General features: G+C 39.8%; 2 pseudogenes; one reads left to right on the plus strand and one right to left on the minus strand.

Moving 5' to 3' along the window:
• Positions 1-18,033: 18,033 nt before the first annotated feature.
• Positions 18,034-18,119, minus strand: LOC150059991 (small nucleolar RNA U3; annotated as a pseudogene).
• Positions 18,120-20,031: 1,912 nt separating this feature from the next.
• LOC150059992 (transcription factor 4 pseudogene) lies at positions 20,032-21,651 on the plus strand (annotated as a pseudogene).
• Positions 21,652-23,506: the final 1,855 nt, after the last annotated feature.

Genomic DNA, 23,506 nt, shown 5'->3' on the forward strand with positions numbered 1-23,506 from the left:
CCTTTCATAAAAAGTTTGTGTAATGAGCATTCCTTTACAGAGTATTAGAATCTGTATACTAAAAGCTCATAGGTCATGAACTATCTAAGACTGCTCATGGAAATGTAAAATCAACTGGTTAGAGATTTCGACTATTTAGGACCTGCTGGCCTAAATAAGTGGACAAAATTTTAGAATTGTTGACCTGCATGCTTTTTCTTTACCCTAACTCATTCCTAACATGCAGGCTCAATTTTTTTAGTATTGGGTTACTGGTTCCACAAAAGCCAGAAAAACAACTTTGTAGTAATCAGAATGTTACCCAACTGTATATTGTTTACTTTATTGTAAATAATGGTGAACAGTAGTCAATAAATAGTTTTATATTCCTTTAAAAAAAAGAATAATTTTAAGAGGTCCTTTATTGCTATGTAATGAAAGCAAATGTCAAAGTACAACTGTGAGCTATCTGTTATTGGTGTAGTAATAAAAACAGTATGGGTGGATTTTAATAAAAAGACATAGACCCCAGATAAGAGCACAAAGTGAAAAAATTCAAGAATTTCAACATATGTCATATGGATACTAGCTCCGGCAAGTATTAGCTGTTTCCATTACAACAATAGCTACTGAATAGTTTTTCCTAATACCACACCTACTGCTGCTGGGTTAGATGATTCTTGTGGCTATGCAAGGAGAGAATCAGAGTTGCATTTTTTTTTTAGTTTATGTATTTGTGGTTGAGTGTAGCTATGTCTCTCTACTAGGAAGATGGTGTAGATAAATTCTAAATTTCTCTCAAGTCCCAGGTAAAAGCTTTACCTAAAATGTTTTTTTTTACTAGTATAAACTATTAGAACATACTCAAATAGATTTAGAGAACTTAATCTTTATAGTGACCATCATGCCTGATGAGTCTACATTGCCCTGATATTAGGCAAGGGATGTAGTAGCCTAAGAGACTCAGCTTCCTACGCTATGCTCCATGGCTACCATCCACCAGAGCAGAGGAGCCCCACAAGAAGCTTATGAGCTGATCCAAACAATAACCAGACTTTCCATCTGGGACAAGGAACTCAATGGGTGTGGTTTCTGGAAATGGCTTCCTGGACTATGGCCATATTTTCTCAGCATGTACTGCATTGGGGAAGTTTGCTTTCTTATTGTGAGGGTGATTGGTTTTCAGAAGGGGGTTGAAACATCACCAAGGTGCTAACACCCTACTGTGAGAGCCACACAAATCTCTCTGGTCCTCTTGTTCCTGTAGTCAATGCAGTAGAAGCACTTCGGTTCATGTTCAACTCTTCCTTACCTTCGCAAGTGATGGATTCATCACTGTGCTGGTCCCCACAGGAAATATAGCATCTGTATTGGACTTTCCTTGCCTCTCCACCCAGTCTTCTCTGTTGGGCCTATGGACAGCCAACAGAGAGGAGAGTTCAGTGGTTTTCAGAATTCCAGATTTCTGGCAAATAAAATTTACCCAACTAAGAGCATTAACAAAAATAACTGTAAACTACTATCAAACAAACCAATACAGTTTTGTCTTCTATAGTCAAACTGTCTGTATTTCTACCCCAACTCTTTCCACAGTAGTATGGAAACTTGAAGAAAATGGTTAACCATACCATCTTAACCATAATCTCTAAGAATATGATCTCATGAGAAACTAGGAATCCATGGAACATTCCCAGTATAATAAAGGCTATGTATGACAAAACCACAGCTAGCATTATACTTAATAGTGAAAAGCTAAAGCCATTTCCTCTAAAATCAGGAATGAGACAAGGATGCCCACTCTCTCCACTCCTCTTTAACATAGTATTAGAATTCCTAACCAGAGCAATAAGGCAAGAAGCAAGCATAAAGGGGATCCAAATAGGGAAAGAGGAAGTGAAACTTTCCCTCTTTGCAGATGACATGATTCTGTATTTTAAAAACCCTATAGACTCCACTCCCAAGTTCCTTGAACCAATTTGAAATTTTGGCAAGGTAGCAGGGTATAAAATTAACCCTCAAAATCAACTGCCTTCCTGCATGCCAACGAGAGGAGCAAGGCTGCAATCAGGTTTTGTCATAATCAGTAGAAACCTTGGGCTCTTCTAGCAGAGATTTGCAATAGAGCAAAACCTTGATACAAAAGGCCATATAGTAGGACGCTAAATGAAAGGATCTCTAGGATATAGAAACATAAGCCATATAATGAATGATTATTTTTCTTAAGGTACTACGTTATCTCTCACCTCTTTTGCTGTCCCTTGGTTATCTCATATTGTTACAGTATCTCACTTTGTTACCTGATATATCGGATATATTTGTATTTGGTTATTTGAAATTGCATAGGGAATGGGGGAAAACAAAATGAGGGGTAGGGGTGAAGGTGGGGGGAGGGAAATGGGGACGAAGACATGTGAAAGGGTATCAATGTATGGGAATTAATGCACCATCTATCTGGCAAATATCATGTAACTCTTCTATAAATTACAATAAAAAATATATGAAAAAAATATTTAAAAAAGAACTCCTTTGGCAATAGCCTCAAAGAAAATAAAATACTTAGGAATTCACTTAGCTAAGAATGTAAAGGAACTTTATGATGAAAACTTTAAAAACCTAAAAAGGGAAATTAAAGCAGAACTGAGGAAATGGAAAAACCTCCCATGCTCCTGGATTGGAAGAATTAACATCGTGAAAATGGCAATCCTGCCAAGGGCTATCTACAAATTCAATGTAATATCCATCAATATCCCAATGTCATTCTTTAAAGAAATAGAAGAGACAACCCAAAATTTCATATGGAATAATAAAAGACTCTGAATAGCAAAAACAATTCTTAGCAGAAAGAATAGTGCAGGAGGAATTTCAATACCAAACTTTAGACTTCATTACAGAGTTATAGTAACCAAAACAGCTTGGTACTAGCACAAGAACAGGCCTGAGGACAAATGGAATAGAAAAAAAAAACAGCTACAGGAATAATTGGAGCCATTTTATAATTTTAAATATTTATTAACATACATTAATTGTACAGAGAGGTTCCATTGTGTTATTTACATACATGTCTATAACATGTTAAGTTCACCTTGTCCATATTATTCTTTCTTAATATCTTTCTTCTCACCACTCCTTTTAGACAATTTTAAATGGGGAGTAGAAGGGAAAGGAAGAGGATTAAGGAGGGTGAATATGGTCAAAGTGTTTTATATAAAAACAGAATAATGAAACTGCTTGAATTTCTTTTAAGAAGGGAGAAAAGAGATAGATGTAATGAGATTCAAGGGGTGCATTGAATACATGTATAGAGATGGCACAATGAAATATCCCCTATATATTCTAATAAAAATTTTAATTAAAAAAACTTTTGTAGTTATAAGAAATTAATTTTTACTACAGAAATTGTATATTTTTGTTATAGTTAACGATTGGTTTTCAAGTTATCCATTTATTTTATTTTTTTCAAAAGTGATTATTCTTGGGCCGGGAGTTTGGCCTAGTGGTAAAGTGCTTGCCTAGCAGGCACAAAAACCCAGGTTCGATTCCTTGGCACCACATACATAGAAAAAACCTAGAAGTGGTACTGTGGCTCAAGGGTAGAGCTCTGGCCTTGAGGAAAAAAAGTCCAAGGACAGTGCTCAGGCCCTGAGTTCAAGCCCCACAACTGGCAAAAAAAAAAAGTCATTATTCTTTAGCAACTCTTGTATTGCTGATACATGTCATCTTATGCTAAACTAAATAGCATTTTTAAGCCCTGTAATTGAGATTTACGTGTTTCTCCCAGCAATGACAAAATACTTACTTGTGAATTATAAGTACATCAGCTACTTGGCTTCCATTCCTGTCTGTATGCTTTAACAAACATCCATCCAGAATCAGGTATTTGAATTCCAGTGATGCAAGAGCGAGTCAGATAGTAACCTCGCATGAACTTCCAGAACTATTTTCTATCCTCTGTTTTCTATACCTCAAGAACAAGTAGAAAATTAATTGGGATTCTTTTTTGTAATAGTTGACCCCTTTCACACTCCTTTTCAGAAAGTAATGCTGTTGTCAGCCCTCGTTTCTCCACAGTTGATGTCATTAGGATCTGTGGACTGAAGTGCGAACTGGACTGAACTCAATGTTTCTCTCTCCAAATCTCTTTCTTCTTAGTACTTACATGTTCTCCTTAGGCAAAGATGTCAATATAGATTTCATACCCATGCATGTTCATGTACCAAGGACACAAATTTATAGTAAAATTAATTGTTCTAAGTTTCCTGCATTTCCCACTTGTCTTTTATTAAAATATATATTCATGGGTGTGCCATAACTGGTCCAAATGATATCTTCTTTTTTATGAAAGTATCCTATTATATACTTACCATTCTATTCCTACTATCTTTTAGTGGAATGTCTTGAGTTGTCTTTAATTTTACTAGAGAGTTTAAATTCATAGGCACTAGTATGTCTATTTGGAAGTTTGTAGTTTTTTTTTCTTTTTAATTTCAAAGCTTCATTGGCTCTTTCAAAGTATTGCCAGAATTATCCCATTTACTCTCACAGTGATTTGAATTTATTAATTTGATTCTTTAAATTCTCATTATACACAGTACAGGTAATGGCTATACCAATAACTAGTAGCTATTATTGCAATCATTTATCAACTTGGAGACTGCAAGTTTCTTACAGAACAAAAGCAGTACTTCTGTATTTTTAGATGCCTTCAATCCACATCTTTTTGCCTATCACATGATAGACATTCATGCCATGTGTGAAAATAACCTAAGGAAAAAATGGACAAATAATGGGTGAGTAATTAGTTAAAGGTAAAAAATTTAGTGTGTGCCTCTCTAAAAGTTTGTGGAGGCATCCTGTGTATTTTTCCCCTCAGAACCATGTTTCAATTTTATTAGAAGTCTAAAGCTCTAGCTCTTCTTTTCATGCCTTGATTTTATGCAAGGGATTAAGGCATTTATTTATCTATAAAACTCTCTTAACTCAGAATTAAAATCTGTGAGAAGAATTTCAGATTGCTTCAAGACTTCCAAATGTATATAACAAATCATAAAAACTGAACATTAAGAACTATACTCATAAGTAAATGAAAAACATAAAAATGTATAAAACATGAAGATGAAAGATTATGTAATTCAGTTAACAAATATTCAAATCTAATAAACACATGAAGAAGCATTCAGCATCTCTCGCCATAAAAGAAATGCAAATCAGAACAACATTGAGATTGCACCTCCCCCCAGTTAGAATAGCTATTATCAAGAAAATAAATAATATTAGATGCTGGAAGGGATGTGACCAAAGGGGAATGCTACTACACACTGTTGAGGGAACTGTAAACTTGTTCAACCACTCTGGACAGCAGTATGGAGGTTCCTCAAAAGAATAAACATACAGCTCTCCTATGAGCAATCCTACTCCTGGGCATATACTCAAATGATTACAAGCAAGACTACACTAAAGCTACGAGCAAAACTGTGTTCATTGCAGCATTATTTACCATAGCTAAGATATGGAACCAACCCAGATGCCCCTCAGTAGATGAATGGGCCAAGAAAATGTGGAATATATATATATATATATATATATATAATGAAATTCTATGCTTCCCTGAGAAAGAATGGCATTACCCTATTTGTAAAGACATGGAAAGACTTAGAAAAAAATAATCACTGTAAGTGAAATAAGCCAGACCCAAAGAAACATAAGGACCCATGGTTTCAGTTATTTGTAATAATTAGTATATGCCTAGGATAGCACAGGATCACAATAGTTCAACAGCTATGTACATATGACCATATAAAACATTGCAAATCGAAATGAGCTCCAAGATATGGAATCAGGAGGTTTTGTTTTTTTCTTTGTCACTGTCAATTTTGTTTTAATGTACTGTATGAAGTTCTTTCTTTCTTCCCTTTAGTTTATTCTCTTCAGTCACTGCTTTTGATTCTGATGCCCCCTGTCTTGTATATAAGTTTATCTGATTTGGGGAAGGGAAGAGGAATAAGAAAATGATGAAATAAGGGCAAAGAGTGAATCAGTGAAACAGTGATGCTCACAAGATACCAGGTTAGAAACGAACTTTTTAAATTGGGAGCGGGAAAGGAGGGAGATAGTGAGAGAAAAATGAGGGAGGAGGTAACAATATTCAACAAGAAATACAATTATTACCTTACTTATATAACTGTAACCACTCTATACATCACCGTTAAAACAAAATAAGATTTAAATTTTAAAAAGACTGAAAAAGGAAAATATCAGAGGGCATCACATGGGCTAACATGTTACTTAATGAAAATGTTGTACAAATTTGTGTATTTTTATGTGGACCTATGTCAAATGTAATTTTGATTGTTTGATTGATTTATTTATTTTTGCCAGTCCTGGAGCTTGAACTCAGGGCCTGAGCACTGTACTTGGACTTTCTCAAGGCTAGAGCTCAACCATTTGAGCTTCAGCACCACTTCTGACTTTTTTTCTATGTATGTGGTACCAAGGAATGGAACCCGGGTCTTCATGCATGCTAGGCAAGCACTCTACCACTAGGCCAAACTCATGACCCATTTTATTTATTTACCATGAGCTATATACTGAAAAGTACAGAAGCCCCTAAATTAGAAATCCTGGACAGATTTCAAGGACTAAACTTAAAATGGAGAGCTGTATCTCAGTGGGGATGAATGGTGCCAAGACTTTGTTGCAATTATGGCTAGAAAAACTCACGAGCTGCAAATGAGTTGTCATCATTAGCTTAAAGGAAGGATAGTCCTGCACACTAGTTGAGGAACAAGAACTGTGCCCAGTCTTTAGAACAGAGTCAGCACGTGGTTCTCATGTGTCACAGTCCCACAGTCACATAGTGCACAAATGACAGCCTGTGAGCAAAGCGTTCTAATGCTTGAAGAGGCCCTGGAGCCCAGCAAACCCACCCCCTTTTTGTGTCCTAGCCAAGAAAAGGGTGTGAAAAGCCTCCTGGTGTCCAGAAATGTCTCAAGAGCTTCTTCCCCTCTACTCTACCTTCTCACCCCCACTAGATAATTCTGCCTGACATGTGGGATTTGATGAGATACAAGTATGTTGGCATCCTCAAAATTTGTGACCTTTTCATTTTACATAAAGGTAATCAGCATGAATCTGGGAAAGCCTAAGTTGAAACTTGCCCCTGATTACCAAATGATGTACAGTTGTTTGCAATATAGATAACATTGCAATAGGGACCTCACTAAATATCCTCTAAAAACTCCTATTATCCAAGACCTCTGGCTGAACTTCAACCCTCTGCTAAGGAGTGAAAGAAAGCAATTCTGGATCTGTTAACCACCAATGGTCCAGCTCCACTTCAAATTCTAGAATTGCTAGGGAAATCATCCTGGTTACCTTGTAAAACGTTAGACACAGTGAGGTATCAACTCATACACAATAGTAATTAGTTAAAGATAAGTGGGGTGGTAAATCTAAATTCTATCTATGGAGTGTGTATAAGATGAACAGAGTGACCATCAATTGCTAAGTCCTTAGTAGCTCTTAAATTTCATTACAGCACTGTTTTGCTATATTTGTCAGTACTAACCTATAGGTTATAAAATAAAGAAGTCTGAACAATTGACTGGCAAATTTCCAAATTTCCCAAACTTAGACCAATCTGTATATATAAGAAATGGTGCTACACTGAGGGCACACACACACACACACACACACACACACACACACACACATTCACGCAAAAGTCATCTATTATAACTTGGCACTCTGAACAGGTCACAGTTTCAAAGGGGGACCAATGTTTATCAAAGATTTAGTGTGATTTTAAAAGTAATATTCCCTGAAATCCACGTAATATAAGAACTTGTACATATCAAGATTGCAAATATCATGTATTTTTGCTTTCCTAGTTCAGAGCATAATTGGAACTCAGTTTTTGACACTAGAGTGTTGTTGATGATGACACAAGAGTTTAAACTCAGGACCTCAAGTTTGCATGGCGTGACTTGTTTGCTCACTTACGGTTTAATCTTCTAAGTCATCTCTCCCAGTGTGGCTCATTGAAGTTATAAACTTTTCTCTCTTGGCTAGCTGTGAACTTGGATCCCATGGATCTCTGACTTCTGACTAGCACTTTGAATATACTATAATTAGAAAAATATTTTCAAAAGCAATATACAATCAATTTATAATTGGGCTCTGACACACGGGAGACAGAATTATCTTTTATATACATTTGGCTCCTTCTCCAAAATGTAAAGCTTCACTTCACTCTTTTCTTAGGAGAAAATGAGATTACAGTTCATTGTTATCCCTTTCCTTCAAATGTGCCCCTTTTGCCCATTCTCTGCCATGCGATTAGTTTTGTTCTAGGACAAAAAATATCCACCTAACATTTCTGCTTAAATATCTCTTCAACATTACTTTTTAACAATCTGGCCTCTGCTTTCCTTTCAAGCCTATCCTTCATTCTGAGACATTGATCGCAGACCAGCAGCTTGGGCATTTTGAGGTATGAATATTTATTTGTAATGTCTAGTCTCCACTCTTTATCAACAACAACTTTTCTGTTCATTTCTATGCTATAATTAGCCTTCCACTTCATTATGTTCCTGGATTAGATGGTGCCTTCCTGAGCATTGAAATGAATGTGATTTCAGGCTTGTTCCATCTGCTCCAGAGAACAATGGCATCCCAGAGCAGAGACCACGAGAGACTTCCTGTGAAGAGATATGATACACTGCAACCTACATTTGCCTCTTTACTAGCTTGAGTGGATGATTGGACTACCCTAACCTGTTTCTGGAAAATAACACTCCTGGGCTGGGAGTTTGGCCTAGTGGTAGAGTGTTTGCCTAGCATGCACGAAGACCCGGGCTCGATTCCTCGGTACCACATACATAGAAAAAGCCAGAAGTGGTGCTGAGGCTCAAGTGGTAGAGCTCTAGCCTTGAGAAAGTCCAAGGACAGTGCTCAGACCCTGAGCTCAAGCTCAGGACTAGCAAAAAAAAAAAAAGAACACAGCTAACATTTCATGGTTTGTAGGATTATTGATTATTGTAAAGATTAAATGGAGTCATGGATTCTCCATTTTTATATAACTGTTAGCTAATTTGCTTTGTTTGCTTTCAGATTCACAGAAGTCAAAACCTATAGATATTTATTTAATGGTGAATAAATTTGGGCTGGGCTCTGTGGCTCACGGTTGTAATCCTAGCTACTAGGGAGACTGAGATTGGAGGATCAGTTTGAAGCCAGCCTGAGTAGAAGAATGTCTGTGGGAATCTTATCTCCAATTAACCCTGAAAAAAGCCAGAAGTGGAGCTGTGGTTTGTTGGGGTCCTTCTCGGACATCTAGGAGGGGGTAAGATAGCCACAGAGACCACAAATAATCCTGGGAACATAGACTCCAGAGACCAGACTCTTGATGCAGATCTAACTTTATTTTAGAAAACGCACAGATTGAGCAGTGGTGGGCGCCACATCAGGAAATAGGGACCTCCCTGAATGCGACCACCAGCCAATGGTGTCCTGAGACATGCCCCACTCGCCAGGAGTATCTGGGGGCTCCTGCTCCAGGTGGGAGAGGCCAGGCACCCTCTGGCTCCAGACTGCCTGCGTCACTGAGTGTGTATGTGATTTCTAACACAGGTAGCAAGCAGCCAGGGCTCCTGCGCCATTAGCTAAGAGTGCCCACAGTCCCCCCCCTTTTTTTAAATTTATGGACACTCAAAACGAAATGCAGGGTGGGGCCCAAATGGTGTGCAAAGACATTAGCTAGATGGCATCCAGGCAAGCTGGATAAACTCAACCAACTTAGCTAAAGCAAACATGGGTCCTGCTGCTGTGGAAATGAGCTTGGTGGGCTAAAGAGGACTATGGGCTAGGTAGGTTTCAGATGGGATTGGGGTAAATGGGAATCACAGCCCCCATGTCCTCCCTAGCATGCTTTGAGAGAAGACAATAGGGTTGCAGTTCCTCTGATTGTATTGTTCATAATCATATCATGGTCACCCCCTTGGGAAGTCAAGTTTATTACTCAGGGCCTCCACAGTTCCTGTTTCTTCTGGTTCCCATGCTGGGGTAGACATAGAATGAGGTAGCTTTGAGGAGAGTGTGGAGGCAGCATCTGTGGCATCCATATCTGGCAGAGCAGTCATCCAGGGCGGTTTTTCTGGATAGGTCAGTGTCCTAGGCCGTACTGGTGGGATTGCAAAGGTGGAGGCAGGACTCAGGTCAGCTGGCTGCGGCTGGCAGTGGTGTCACTGAGAGGCCATTTCGTGGGGGTAGGAACTTGAAGATTGCCTGCTCCTGAAACTTGAGAGTTAGCAGTTATGCGAAGAAGGGGAATCATGTGCTGTCCCAGTGCGGAAGGGTTCGGGGCCTATCCCAGAAGTGGCCTTACTTTATGTTACAAACCATAGCCACAGCTTCTGACCAGGTGGCAGGCGCCATCTCAGCCAGGTGTGCTACTAAGACCAGGAGGTGTGCACTGGGCCATGAGTTAGGCCTCCTTTTCCACAGCATAGGTTTCCATTTCCCTAATGTGACATGCTCCACATCTCCCCCTTTTTTGTTTCATTAGCAGGTGCTTGCCTTACTCAAGAGTGTGCCTGTCTTAGGTTGTCTCCCTCTAGGGATCTTACCCGTCATTGACTACCACTCTAGCACTTTAGGCAATTCACCTGTAGGGTTGGCAGACCAAAATGGAGATTTTAAGTAGGGGAGATGGTCAATGTCTGCAAAGGAAACCCTCTATCCTCTGGTCTACACCTGTACATCCTGGTAATGGCCGGGGCCAACCTCATGGGGTTCCCAGTCAGTGTCTCATTATAATGGCACACATGAGTCAAACCCTCACTCCATTGTTAACAGAAGGGCCTGCCCCTCTCAGGTGTTAGTGATCAGGTCCTTCTACAGGACAAGGGGCAGGGGGATTGGGCGAGGTAGCATGGTGCCCCAATGCTTATAAGCAGGAGAAAATCCTTTAGAATCAAAATTTTAAAAGTTCAATGTAAATAGAGCATCAGCGAGCTTATATTGAGGCATCATGCCTTAGGTACTTTTTATTTGTTTGTTAAGGGGTCCTAGAGGCAAGAGTGAGCTAGCTAAAGTCCCAGGAGTGGAATCTGGGTGACAATTCATCTTCTGTAACTTCTTCAAGCTGTCTCAGGAGCATTGTCTCTATTCTTGGCCAGGGACTCTAAAAGCTTAGCCTGTTTTAGAGACTGATAGGCACACAGCCTCAGGTTCACAAGCTTCTTTACTGAATTTGTGGCTAGTGTCAACCCAAAATCTGCTCAGTTAGGGCTTTGAGCAAAATTATGATTGTAAACTACCCATTTATTTTGACAACCTTAAGTTTTAACCACCCACTATTATACTGACAAGTTCCTGCCCAGTAGACACAGGCATTAGTAAGGCATGTTTACAAACTATTTTATGACCTCCTGGCTCTGATAATTTTGGATGGCCAAGCACAAGTGACTCTAGGATCTGGCACCATCTCTCACACAGGGATAAATGTCCCATCAACATTTCACTTGGTTGGTTGCTGGACTTGAACTCAGGGCCTGGGCACTGTCCCTAAGCTCTCCAGCTCAAGGCTAGCACTCTGCCACTTTGATCTCCAAAGCAAGTCTGCCTCACCAGCACTCTGCTGACAGATTAGAGATCACAGTCTCAATGGGGACTTTGCCCTGCCTGGGCAAACTGCAGTTTTCAGATCAAGTAGTCCTAAAAAGGCCACTTTACTCCAATTAAAGCAGCAAGGTGGTCAACACAGAAGTAGCCTCCAAGCATGATTTTACCTGGAACTTGGTAAGAGCCAAAATTACATCTGAATAAGGATCTGCTGTTCTTTTCTGTGGGCCTGCTGGAAACTTACAAACTTACAAAGGTGAATTGAAATAGCAATTAAACAATCATTTTGTTAGCCCTAATTTTCTTCTTTACTCTTTTCAGAAACAAACATTTAGGATAACCTCACTTCCAAATTTTGTCCAGAAACCCAGCTCTAATTTTCTTTAAAACTGTAATACTTAGCTCTTTAGTTAAACATTTCTCTTAAAACCCTTTTTCCCCAATTTAATACATTTTAGGGGGCAAGTTTAAGAAATACTAATCACATCACCCACTTTATCATCAGATTTCCAATGTGAGTCTGCAAGGAAGAGACAGGATGAAGCCCTTTCCTTTCTAAAAAACAGACAGGCAAAGTTTTTGAAACTGATAAATTCACATTTAAATTTCTGATATTTATCTCCAAATTTAAATTCAAGGAAATAAATTCTGAGTTCCCTGGAGCCTTTTTGCTAAACAGAATACAATGTTTATAAAGTAAACAGCTCTATGTATTACAATACTAGATTTTAAAGTAGTTCCTCTTTAAAACAATACAATAATTCCTTGAGGCATTTGACCTTGCTTAGAGTTTAGACTTAGATTTAACCAACTACCCCTTTTTTTGTATGTTAGTTTCAAGTATAATCCTGTATACTTGTATACAAGTATAATCTTGAACGTGTTCGCTCACACATTCACACACATTCACACTCAAACATCTTAAAGTGCACAAAATTGATATTGACCGTACATTTTCCAAAGTTTTCAAGAGATTCAAATAGATAACAAAGATGCACATGCACACACACAAAAACCACAAGGATCCATATTTAGGACTGGTTACCAGTTTCAAAGACAAAACCGGACAAGAAAAAAATACCAAAGGAAAAACATGCAACATGGACAAGACAGAGAAGCAGAGACTTTTAGGTAACCCCCAAACTTCTGAGGCATGCGTGGCCTTAAACTATCAGTGACAGAAAGACAATGGGGCCCTGAATTCAGGAGGCACCTCCCCAATGGAGAGCTCCATTCACTGGTACCCGGCCAGCAGAGGGCATTCTCAAGTGAAAGGGAAAGCGAAACAACAAGAAAATTGGGCTCAGTCAGATACACTTAACACAAAAATATGAACTCAGATGAATATTCTCAACAAACAGCTTACTTGGATTTAGACATGCGTTGCCGGTGGGTCTCAAACACACACGTCTTCTCAGACATGCCCTGTTATCGACAAGAACTCAGAAGGGAGTCAAGGCATCCCTTGACCACCCAGGCCTTAGAGAGCTTGCTGTGTCCAGCTTTTCCTCTCTGTTTTAGGCCCACAGGGCACTTTCTAGAAAAAATACAGACATACAGAGGGGTCAATTGACTTCTACTTACCTCCAGAGGCCTTTGCTTTTAACCTGGGCATCTTTTCCAAAAAGGGCTGTAATAGGAGGGGCGGTAAAGGAAGGCCACTGTTTATAGAAAAAAGCAATCCTTTATGTCAATAGCACAAATAACAAATTATTTGGAATTGATGAAAGACTTGTGAGCCCTGGTTGGGTGGCCCCCATGGGCATATTTACTGCAGGGAGATCATGAAGAAACCGATATTTGAAACCTGTATTTGCCTGACCTTTATGATAACAAAAATGGGGAATTCTGAAGCTGTTCTGGTATTAATTTTAGTAGCTCCAATTGCTTTCCAGCCAATAGGCTGCTGCTTCACCCATACAGGTTCATGTGATTTCCAAGTTAGGGGAAAAATGGAAACCATGGGAGACTGTGGCCCCTAGAGTTGGGGGAGCAGTTTTATGACAATTTTTCATAGATAATGCATTCATCATAGAATGCCACAACATCCATATATTGTAAAATGTTTCTCCCAAGAGATTATTGGGCAGGTCCTCTAAAACCAGCGGCTGAACGGTTCTCGCCAGGGCAGAGGGCGTGCCAGTGAGAAGATGCTGCAAGGCCGCCTAAACCCTGGCGCCTGGGCCTGCAGCGGAGTTTCTAGGAAGCAGAAACTTCCTGCTTCCTAAGGCAAGTTCTTTTAGCTCCAATATCTATTAAGGCCTGGGAGGAGATCTGAATTCCATGGAGGCACTGGTGTTGCCCCTGACCTCAGCTTCATCATAAAAGGCAGATTTTTTTTTTAATAAGGGGAGTGCAGGCCATTTTCAGAAACTGCCTTCTGATATTGAAGTGGTTCTAGGCTGTGTGGTTCCCAGATCCACCAGGGTGGATTGCTGTTTGAGGGTAAAGGAAGCCTGGGGAGTAACAATTACCAGAACACTTCCAGAAGGCCACATTGAGGGTTCAACTTGGCCTCAAGTAAAGGAAGCATGGGAGAGGATTACTGAGGGAAGGGCTCCCCACCCCAAGGAATTCCTGAGGAGGCTGAGGGGGGTAAGGGAACCTTCATGGAGGACCTGCCAGGATGCGGAGGAGATCTGCTTTCATTTTTGAGTTTGAGATCAATCAGAGATGGATACATTTGCTGGCCCCCTCCTTTATTTACAGGGACGGGTTGGCAAGAGTCAGTGGTCGGTCCCTTATCTACAGGTGTCACATCCATTGTGGATGAGGCCGCGCCTTTATTTACAGGGGCAGTGGAGCATTCTCCACGAGTGCTAGGAGAAAGGTGGCCAAACACCAGAGGCAACTCAGAATGGCGGCCATGATGGGGAGGAAATAGGAGACAAATTCTGACCCTGCTGGGCTACCCTTTCCCATGTGGACTCATCCCGCATCCTGCCTGCAATCCCCACAGGCAGAGAGACAGAACCGTTTCATAAAATTGCTCCAGCTTTCTATCAGAAAAGTGAAGGTGTCTGCTTTCCAAGATCCCTTTCCCTTGCTTGAAGAGGTCGACTTACCTGCTAGTCGTGCCCTGCGTCTGGACGCCAGTTGTTGGGGTCCATCTCGGATGTTTAGGATGGGGGATAAGATGGCAACGGAGCCCACAAATAATCCTGGGAACATAGACTCCAGAGACCAGGCTCTCGATGCAGATCTAACTTTATTTTAGAAAACGCGCTCGCTAAATACAGATTGAGTGGTGGGTGCCACATCAGGAGATAGGGAGCTCCCTGAATGCGACCAGCAGCCAATGGTATCCTGAGACATGCCCCACTCGCAGGGAGTATCTGGGGGTTCCTACTCCAGGTGGGAGGGGCCAGGCACCCTCTGGCTCCAGACTTCTTGCTTCACTGAGTGGGTGCCTATTGAAGCACAGGTGGCAAGCAGACGGGGCTCCTGCACCTCTAGCTAGGAGTCCCCACAGTGGTTCAAGTGGTAGAGCACTAGCTTTGAACAAAAAAGCTAAGATAGGGAGTTTAGCCTAGTGATAGGGTGCTTGACTAGGATGCAGGAACACCTTGTTTCAGTTCCTCGATACCACAAACATAGAAGAGCCAGAAGTGGTACTGTGGCTCAAGTGGTAGAGCGCTAGCCTTGAGGAAAGCCAAGGACAGTGCCCAGGCCCTGAGTTCAAGCCACAGGACTGGCAAAGACAAAAGCTAAGAGACATCACTGTGGCCTTGAATTCAATCTATAACACCAGCACGTACACATGCATACACACACATACACACATACAATATTAGTAATAATAGTGAATGAATTTCCAACTCAAGAAACATCTCAGAGACACACCTTCTTACACTTAGAAGATTTTTCTGTTTTCTTTTTCTTTTCATTTTTTTTATTTCTTTTTTTTTTTTTTCAGTTGTGGGGCTTTTAAACTCTGGGCCTGAGCGCTGTCTCTGAGCTGTTCAGCTCAAGGTTACCATCCTATCCCTTGAGCCACAGCACCAGTTCTGTTTTTTTAGTGGTTAACTGGAGATGAGAGACTCACAGTCGTTAGTTCTCAGGCTGGCTTTGAACCGTGACCCTCAGGTCTCAGCCTCCTGAGTAGCTAGGATTACCAGTGTGTCACTGTGCCTGGCTACTCAGAAGTTTTTCTAAGGAAATTTCATGATTCACTTGAATAATAAAACATTAATTTCTTGCATAGTAATGCATTGTCATATGTCATACAATGAGAGGCTGTGATACACTTCAGAAGACAGATGATTCATTTTCATTGCATTCTTATTGGAATTTGTATGTTGCTATGTTTCAGCTATAACTCAAAAATACTGGTACTTTTTTGGAGAGTTGCTCCTCTGTGAATTGTGAACTGGATGAATTATTCACATTGACTTCATGGGAAGTCTTTCCTTGGAAGACTGGGATTCAAGAAATATGATAGAAGGTTCACCAATCACATCTGCCATGCTTGAGCCTTTAGAGACTACAAGAAATGTACTCAGAGTAAGTGGTGCTCATGTGGCCACAGTGTCCCCAGTGCTTTAAAGGTTATGGAAATTATGGGATACCTTTGTATCTAGGTACCTGGCCTAACATGTTACTGACTCAGGACTCTATGCCAGAACCTGTGGTCCAAGGTGGCATTAATGCTTCCCAAAATTCCATAGGAGTGATGGGAAAACACATAGAGAGAAAAAAATTACTGGATCATTCTTTTTATTATTTCAGGAGTTCTGTTTCATAATGAGCAAATATGTATGCACTCCTGTTTTATGCTTTAATATAGTACCATGCTACTTGGTTAATGAGATTTACCTGTATTATTATTATTATTATTATTATTATTATTATTATTATCAAACCCCCTCATTTCACACTGTCTTTGACTTTAATGTACTATTACTTTTACTTACTTTTAACATTTTATTCTATCCTTCTAATTCCCATATCAAAATAACTTAAATATGTATACCCATTTCTTCACAAGCTGCGAGTAGAGTGAATTTTGTCTCATAATATGGGAGACAAGGGTTTCATTATGCTAAAGATTTGTGTTCTATGCCCTTTCCCCAGTAATATATTTCAGAGGAAATATCTTTACTCTTTATGAGCTTCAATCATTGAAATTCTATAGATTTGAATTATCTTCAAAGTCTGGTTATGCATCAAAAGATCTTTTTTCTTTTTCAAAATATGGTACCTAAGATGAAAAGCTGCTAGGGTGTTCATATACTTGCTTTGATGAGCAGCTTTTTACAGATGGAAGGGCATAAAAATGATGAGTTGTTATCTTGTAGCCTCAAACTTCACTCTCTGAACACATGAAATATTGATATTAAATCAAGCTGTAACTGGTTTTCCCCATATGAATCCTTCCAAGTTGTTGACCTCTGTTCTGTTGGTGTTTCATTCTAGGCAGAATTCCAGTGGTAGGATGGAGACTAGTGTGTGTGTGTGTGTGTGTGTGTGTGTGTGTGTGTGTGTGTGTGTGTTGTGTAGGAGGGGGATATGTGGGTGTCTGCAAAAGACAAATTGAAGCTGGATTAGCCCATTTGTGTATTTTTCAGTAAATTTAGAGATGGCAATGAAGGCTCTTAATATTCCTGAGTAATAAGTTATGAGAAAATATATTGTATATAAGATTCAAACTAGACAGAAAACTAAGGTTTTGTTCTGATATACAAATGTTTGATGGCTCTAACACTTATTTCTCATTCATCATTATTCCTTATTACCTATGGCTCTCTATGCATCTTTTTTCTCATATATTTTATTGTAATTAATAGATTACAGTTATATTCACCAGATAGAAGGTGCATTACTTCACCTCATCTTGTTTTCCCTCCTTCCCTTTTCTATTCCAAATAAACAAATTAATATATAATATACAAGATAACAAGGTAAGGCACTGTGACAATATGAGAATAACTTAGGGACAACAAAAGAGATGAGAAATAACATAGCACATTATGAACAACAATCACACATTATATAGCTCCTGCTTCCATATTCTGGAGGTCCTTTCACTTAGCCTCATCCTCTATGGCCTTATGTATCTAGGTTTTGAGCCATTGTAATCCTCTGCTAGGAGAGTCCTAGGTTTGTGCTAATTATTACAAATGAGGGAAACCATTGAGCCTATGTTCCTTTGAGTCTGGCTTATTTCACTTAATATGATTTTTTCCAAGTCTTTCCATGTCCTTATAAATTTGGCAATGTTGTTCTTTCTGATGGCAACATAGAATTCCATTGTGTATAAATACCATATCCTGTTGATCCAGTCATCTACCGAGGGGCATCTGGATTGGTTCCATATCTTTGCTATGGTAAATAGTGCTGCAATGAACATGGTTGTGCTAGTGGGCTTAGTATGTCCTTGTTTCTGGACAATTAGGTAACTAACTGCCAAGTAGTGGAATTGCTGGGTCATAGGGGAGCTCTGTTTTTAGTCAATACTCTACAAAATCAGTGGAGTTTCTCTAGTAACATACTATAGAAATGATCCTTGAAAGTATAGTCTTTCTCTATGCTACTTTGATCTTGTGATTTTACCAACTACAACATAGAGTTTCTGATACTGAAATACTCCTCTGCACCAACATATACAAGGGAAAAGGGCATAGGAAGAGCGTGGGAAGGTTTTAGATAATTAGCTTAAAAATTCTGCATGTCGAAGGAAGAACAGTACAAGAGGAATTTCAATACCAAACTTTAGAATCTATTATAGAGCTATAGTGACCAAAACAGCTTGGTATTGGCACAAGAACAGGCCTAAGGACACATGGAATAGAACTGAGGACCCAGACATTAACCCACAGACTTCTGGTCACCTAATCTTTGATAAGGGAACCAAAAAAATAGAATAGAAGAAAGACAGCCTTTTCAACAAATGTTGCTGGCAGAACTGGTTAAGCACCTGGTTAAGAAAATTAAAGTTGGATCCTTCTTTGTCACCCTGCACTAGAATTAACTCCAAATGGATCAAAGACCTTGAAGTAAAAGTCGATACACTGCAAACTTTACAAGAAGGAATTGGAGATACTCTAGGTCTCCTTGGCACAGGTCAAAACTTTCTTAATAAGGACAAAGAAACACTACAAATCAGAGAAAAGCTGGATAAGTGGGACTTCATTAAACTGCAAAGCTTCTGTATGGCAAAGGACATAGCTAGCAAATTAACTAGAAAACCTACAGAGTGGGAGAAGTTCGTCACCAACCAAACAACAGACAAAGGCCTCATATCTAAAATATATCAACAATTCAAAAAATTGAATCGCTCTAAAACTAATCTCCAAAGAAACAACCATCCCATTAAAAGATGGACCAAAGACTTAAAGAGAGTCTTCTCTGAAGAAGAAATAAGAATGGCCTATAGACACATGAAGAAATGCTTGACATCTCTGGTCATGAAAGAAATGCAAATTAAAACAACTCTAAGATTCCATCTCACTCCAGTCAGAATGGCCAGCATCAAGAAATCTAATTACAACAGATGTTGGAGGGGATGTGGACAGGAGGGATCATTACTACACTGTTGGTGGGCATGCAAACTTGTCCAACCACTATGGAAAACAGTATGGAAGTCCCTTAAAAGACTAAACATAGAGCTCCCCTATGACCCAGCAATTTCACTACTTGGCATTTACCCAATCGTCCAGAAACAAGGACATACTAAATCCACTAGCACAACCAGGTTCACTGCAGCACTATTTACCATAGCAAAAATATGGAACCAACCTAGATGTCCCTCAGTTGATGAATGGATCAACAAGATGTGGTATTTATACACAATGGAATTCTATACTGCTGTCAGAAAGAACAATATTGCCACATTTGTTAGGAAATGGAAAGATGTAGAAAAAATCATATTAAGTGAAGTAAGCTAGACTCAAAGGCACATAGGCTCAATGGTTTCTGTCATAATCAGTAGAAACTTTGGGCTCTCCTAGCAGAGATTCACAATAGATCAAAATCTAGATACATAAGGCCATATAGCATGATGCTAAATGAAAGGACCTCCAGGATATAGAAACAAAAACCATATAATGAGTGATTGTTGTCCTTAATGTACTATGTTATCTCTCATCTCTTTTACTGTCCCTTGGTTATCTCATATTATTACAATATTTTACCTTGTTATCTGACATATTTTATATATGCTTAATTGGTTATTTGAAATAGGAGAGGGAAGGGGGGAAATCAAGTTGGGGGGGAGAAGGAAATGGGGGCCATGACATGAGAAAGGGTATCAACATGTGTGAAGTAATGTACCTTCTATCTGGTGAATATAATGTAATCCTTCTATTAATTACAATAAAAATATATGAAAAAATTCTGCATGTCGAAAAACAAAAAATGAAGGAAACAAAGGGCAAAATCCTGGTCTTTGGGGCTTCAAGTCTAAAAGCAGATTACAGCTGAAATGATATCCCACTTTGTGACAAGCAGAGTCTCCTCGGAGGGGACATAGAAATGGGAAATCCAGGAACCCTTTCGCCCACCAAACCTGGCTCCCAGTATTATCAGTATTCTAGCAATAACCCCCACGGAGGCCTGTTCCCAGTTGTGCCATAGAAGTACAGACAAAGAAAGTTTGAAAAGTTCCTCCAGGTTTACCATCTTCAGTCTACACTCCTTCAGCAAGCAGTGCCGACTACAACAGGGACTCATCAGGCTACCCATCCTCCAAACCAGCAGCCAGCACTTTCCCTAGCTCCTTCTTCATGCAGGATGGCCATCACAGCAGTGACCCTTGGAGCTCCTCCAGTGGGATGAATCAGCCTGGCTACGGGGGAATGTTGGGCAATTCTTCTCACATTCCGCAGTCTAGAAACTACTGTAGCCTGCATCCACACGAACGTTTGAGCTGTCCATCACACTCCTCAGCAGACATCAATTCCAGTCTTCCACTGATGTCCATTTTCCATCACAGTGGCACAAACCATTACAGCACCGCTTCCTGCATACCTCCTGCCAACGGGACAGACAGTATAATGGCAAACAGAGAAAGTGGGGCAGCAGGCAGCTCCCAGAGTGGAGATGCTCTGGGGAAAGCACTTGCCTCGATCTATTCTCCAGATCACACTAACAACAGCTTCTCATCAAACCCTTCAACTCCTGTTTTCTCTCCTCATTCTCTCTCAGCAGGCCCAGCTGTTTGGTCCAGAAACGGAGGGCAGGCCTCGTCTTCCCCCAATTATGAAGGACCCTTGCATTCTTTGCAAAGCCGAATTGAAGATCGTTTAGAAAGACTGGATGATGCGATTCATGTTCTCCGAAATCACGCAGTGGGCCCGTTCACAGCAGCTCCTGGAGGTCACGGAGATATGCATGGACCTTCTTATAGTGGAGCAATGGGTGGTCTGGGCTCAGGGTATGAAACTGGCCTTCTTTCAGCCAACAGACATTCATTCATAGTTGGGGCCCATCGTGAAGATGGCATAGCCCTGAGAGGCAGCCATTCTCTTCTGCCAAACCAGGTTCCAGTTCCACAGCTTCCTGTCCAGTCTGCAACTTTCCCTGACTTGAACGCACCCCAGAACCCTTACCAAGGCATGCCACCAGGACTGCAGGGGCAGAGTGTGTCCTCGGGTAGCTCTGAAATCAAGCCTGATGATGAGGGCGATGAAAACCTGCAGGATGCAAAATCATCCGAGGACAAGGAATTAGATGACGACAAGAAGGATATCAAATCAATTACTAGGTCAAGATCTAGCACTAACGAAGATGACTGCAGAGCAGAAGGCTCAACAAGAGAAGGAGCAGAGGATGGCCAACAACGCCCGAGAGTGCCTGCGAGTCCGCGACATCAACGAGGCTTTCAAGGAGCTTGGCCGCATGGTGCAGCTCCACCTTAAGAGTAACAAGCCTCAGACCAAGCTTCTGCTCCTGCACCAGGCCATGGCTGTCATCCTTAGCCTGGAGCAGCAAGTCCGAGAAAGGAATCTGAACCCGAAAGCTCCATGTCTGAAAAGAAGGGAGGAAGAGGAGGTGTCTTCTGAGCTTCCCCCACTTTCCTTGGCTGGCCCATGTCTCGGAATGGGGCAGATGTGAAATGGTCCAAGTTGCCATTGCTTCATTCAATCAAGAGACCACTTCCTTAACAGGTGCATTAACTTAAACCCACATAAACACTTCTCTTGAACCCCCCTTTTTTGTAATATAAGACAAGTCTGAATTGCGACGCAAGAGGTTTCAGCATTCACAATTATCAAAAAACAGAAAAACAAAACAAAAAAAAAAAAGAAAGAAAAAGTGCAACTGGAGGGACGACTTGCTTTAACATATCAATGTACAAAGCAGGATGTACAGGCTGAGACGCAGCCCAGAGACTGAGTGGCAATCTTCTCACCCTATGGAACATTGCATTTGTGCCTAAACTTCTTTTGGAGAAAATATATATAATTAATTTGTAAGTCTGAAAAAAATATTTAATTTTTAAAAATTGTAAACTTGCAATAATGAAAAAAAAGTGTACTTCTGAAGAAAACTCCATGAACATTTCTGTTGGTATTCAAGTCAACTACTGAAATTAAAAGAGGGGAGCTCAGCTACCCTAGCTACAAAACCAGCAAACATCCTGAAAACAAAATGATGACCTTAGCCATTCCTTAGGGTAGGAGGAACAGATGGATCTTATAGACCTATGACAAATATATGTATAAATATACATTAAAAAATTAGTGACTATGGTATAACAAAATGTTGCATGTCATTTCTACTCAAAAGATCCATTGGCTAGAACTCAGTCAGCTGGCTACATGTAAGTAGATGACAGTCTAGGATATGTCTAACTTCTTAAAACAGAAAGCTAATGTCATGTTGCTTATTTATCAATCTTTGTTACAGGTAGCCTCCTTTCAATGAGAGCATCTTCAAAATTTTTCTTCAGAGATAATTCTACTAGATTACAAAGTAGGTAGGTCATTCGTGTAAAGGGGTCATTCCATAAAAGACAAATCAAAGTTACAAACAAATACAATTATTTTCAACATCATGAATATGTAGTCTGAGCTTTCAGATTCTTTTTTTATCAGTATAAAATAAAGATTTTATTTCCTAGTACAAATATATCACATGATTTCCTTACGCCTAAAACATTGAAACAAAATCCTTTTTTCCATATATTTTTATTGCAATTAATAGAAGGGTTACATTATATTCACCAGATAAAAGGTGCATTACTTTACATACATTGATACCTTTTCTCATGACTTAGTCCCCATATCTCTCCCCCCACTCCCATCCCTCATCTTGTTTTCCCCCCTTCCCTATCAGATTTCAAATAACCAAATATGCTTTCAGTTTCTATCATTATCTTACCATTGTGTTCAGAAGCAAGTTCATAAGGGGAGCTATATATACCAGGAAAGACATTGGGCCACCTCTTCAAATTGGGCCAACTCTTTCATTTTCCTCATCTGTACAACAGTACTTTTATCTGAATTATCAATTATGGAATTCAAGTGGAAGGGTCTCTGGCAAAGGATTCCATTTAGTACTTGTCTATTGTTAATACTCAATAAATATTAATTAATATCCATTGACTGGTTTTGTATCCATTGACATTGTATCCATTTAGTATTCATTGACATTGCTTTGTATCCATTTAGTATTCATTGATATTGATTTGTTCATTGTATTTTCTCTCTTGTTGCTGATACCTAAATTGAATTCCTTTATTTTGAATTCAAATCTTTTGATTTGGTTCTTGTAGCACAGTTGCCAAAAACTGGAGTCCTTTATTTTGGGTTTTTTTTTTCAGGTACTAATAGAACTACGATAGTGCATTGATTCAAATTTTCCTTATCTTTCTGCTCTGTGGCCTTGGACATTATTTCCAATTTCTTTTCTAGTGTATTTTAAGCTATTTCCTTATTTCTCCATTTCATTGTGTTATTTTAATTTA

The sequence above is a fragment of the Megascapheus bottae genome, chromosome 8, assembly GCF_031878675.1.
Source record: "Megascapheus bottae isolate mThoBot1 chromosome 8, mThoBot2.hap1, whole genome shotgun sequence".
NCBI lineage: Eukaryota > Metazoa > Chordata > Mammalia > Rodentia > Geomyidae > Megascapheus > Megascapheus bottae.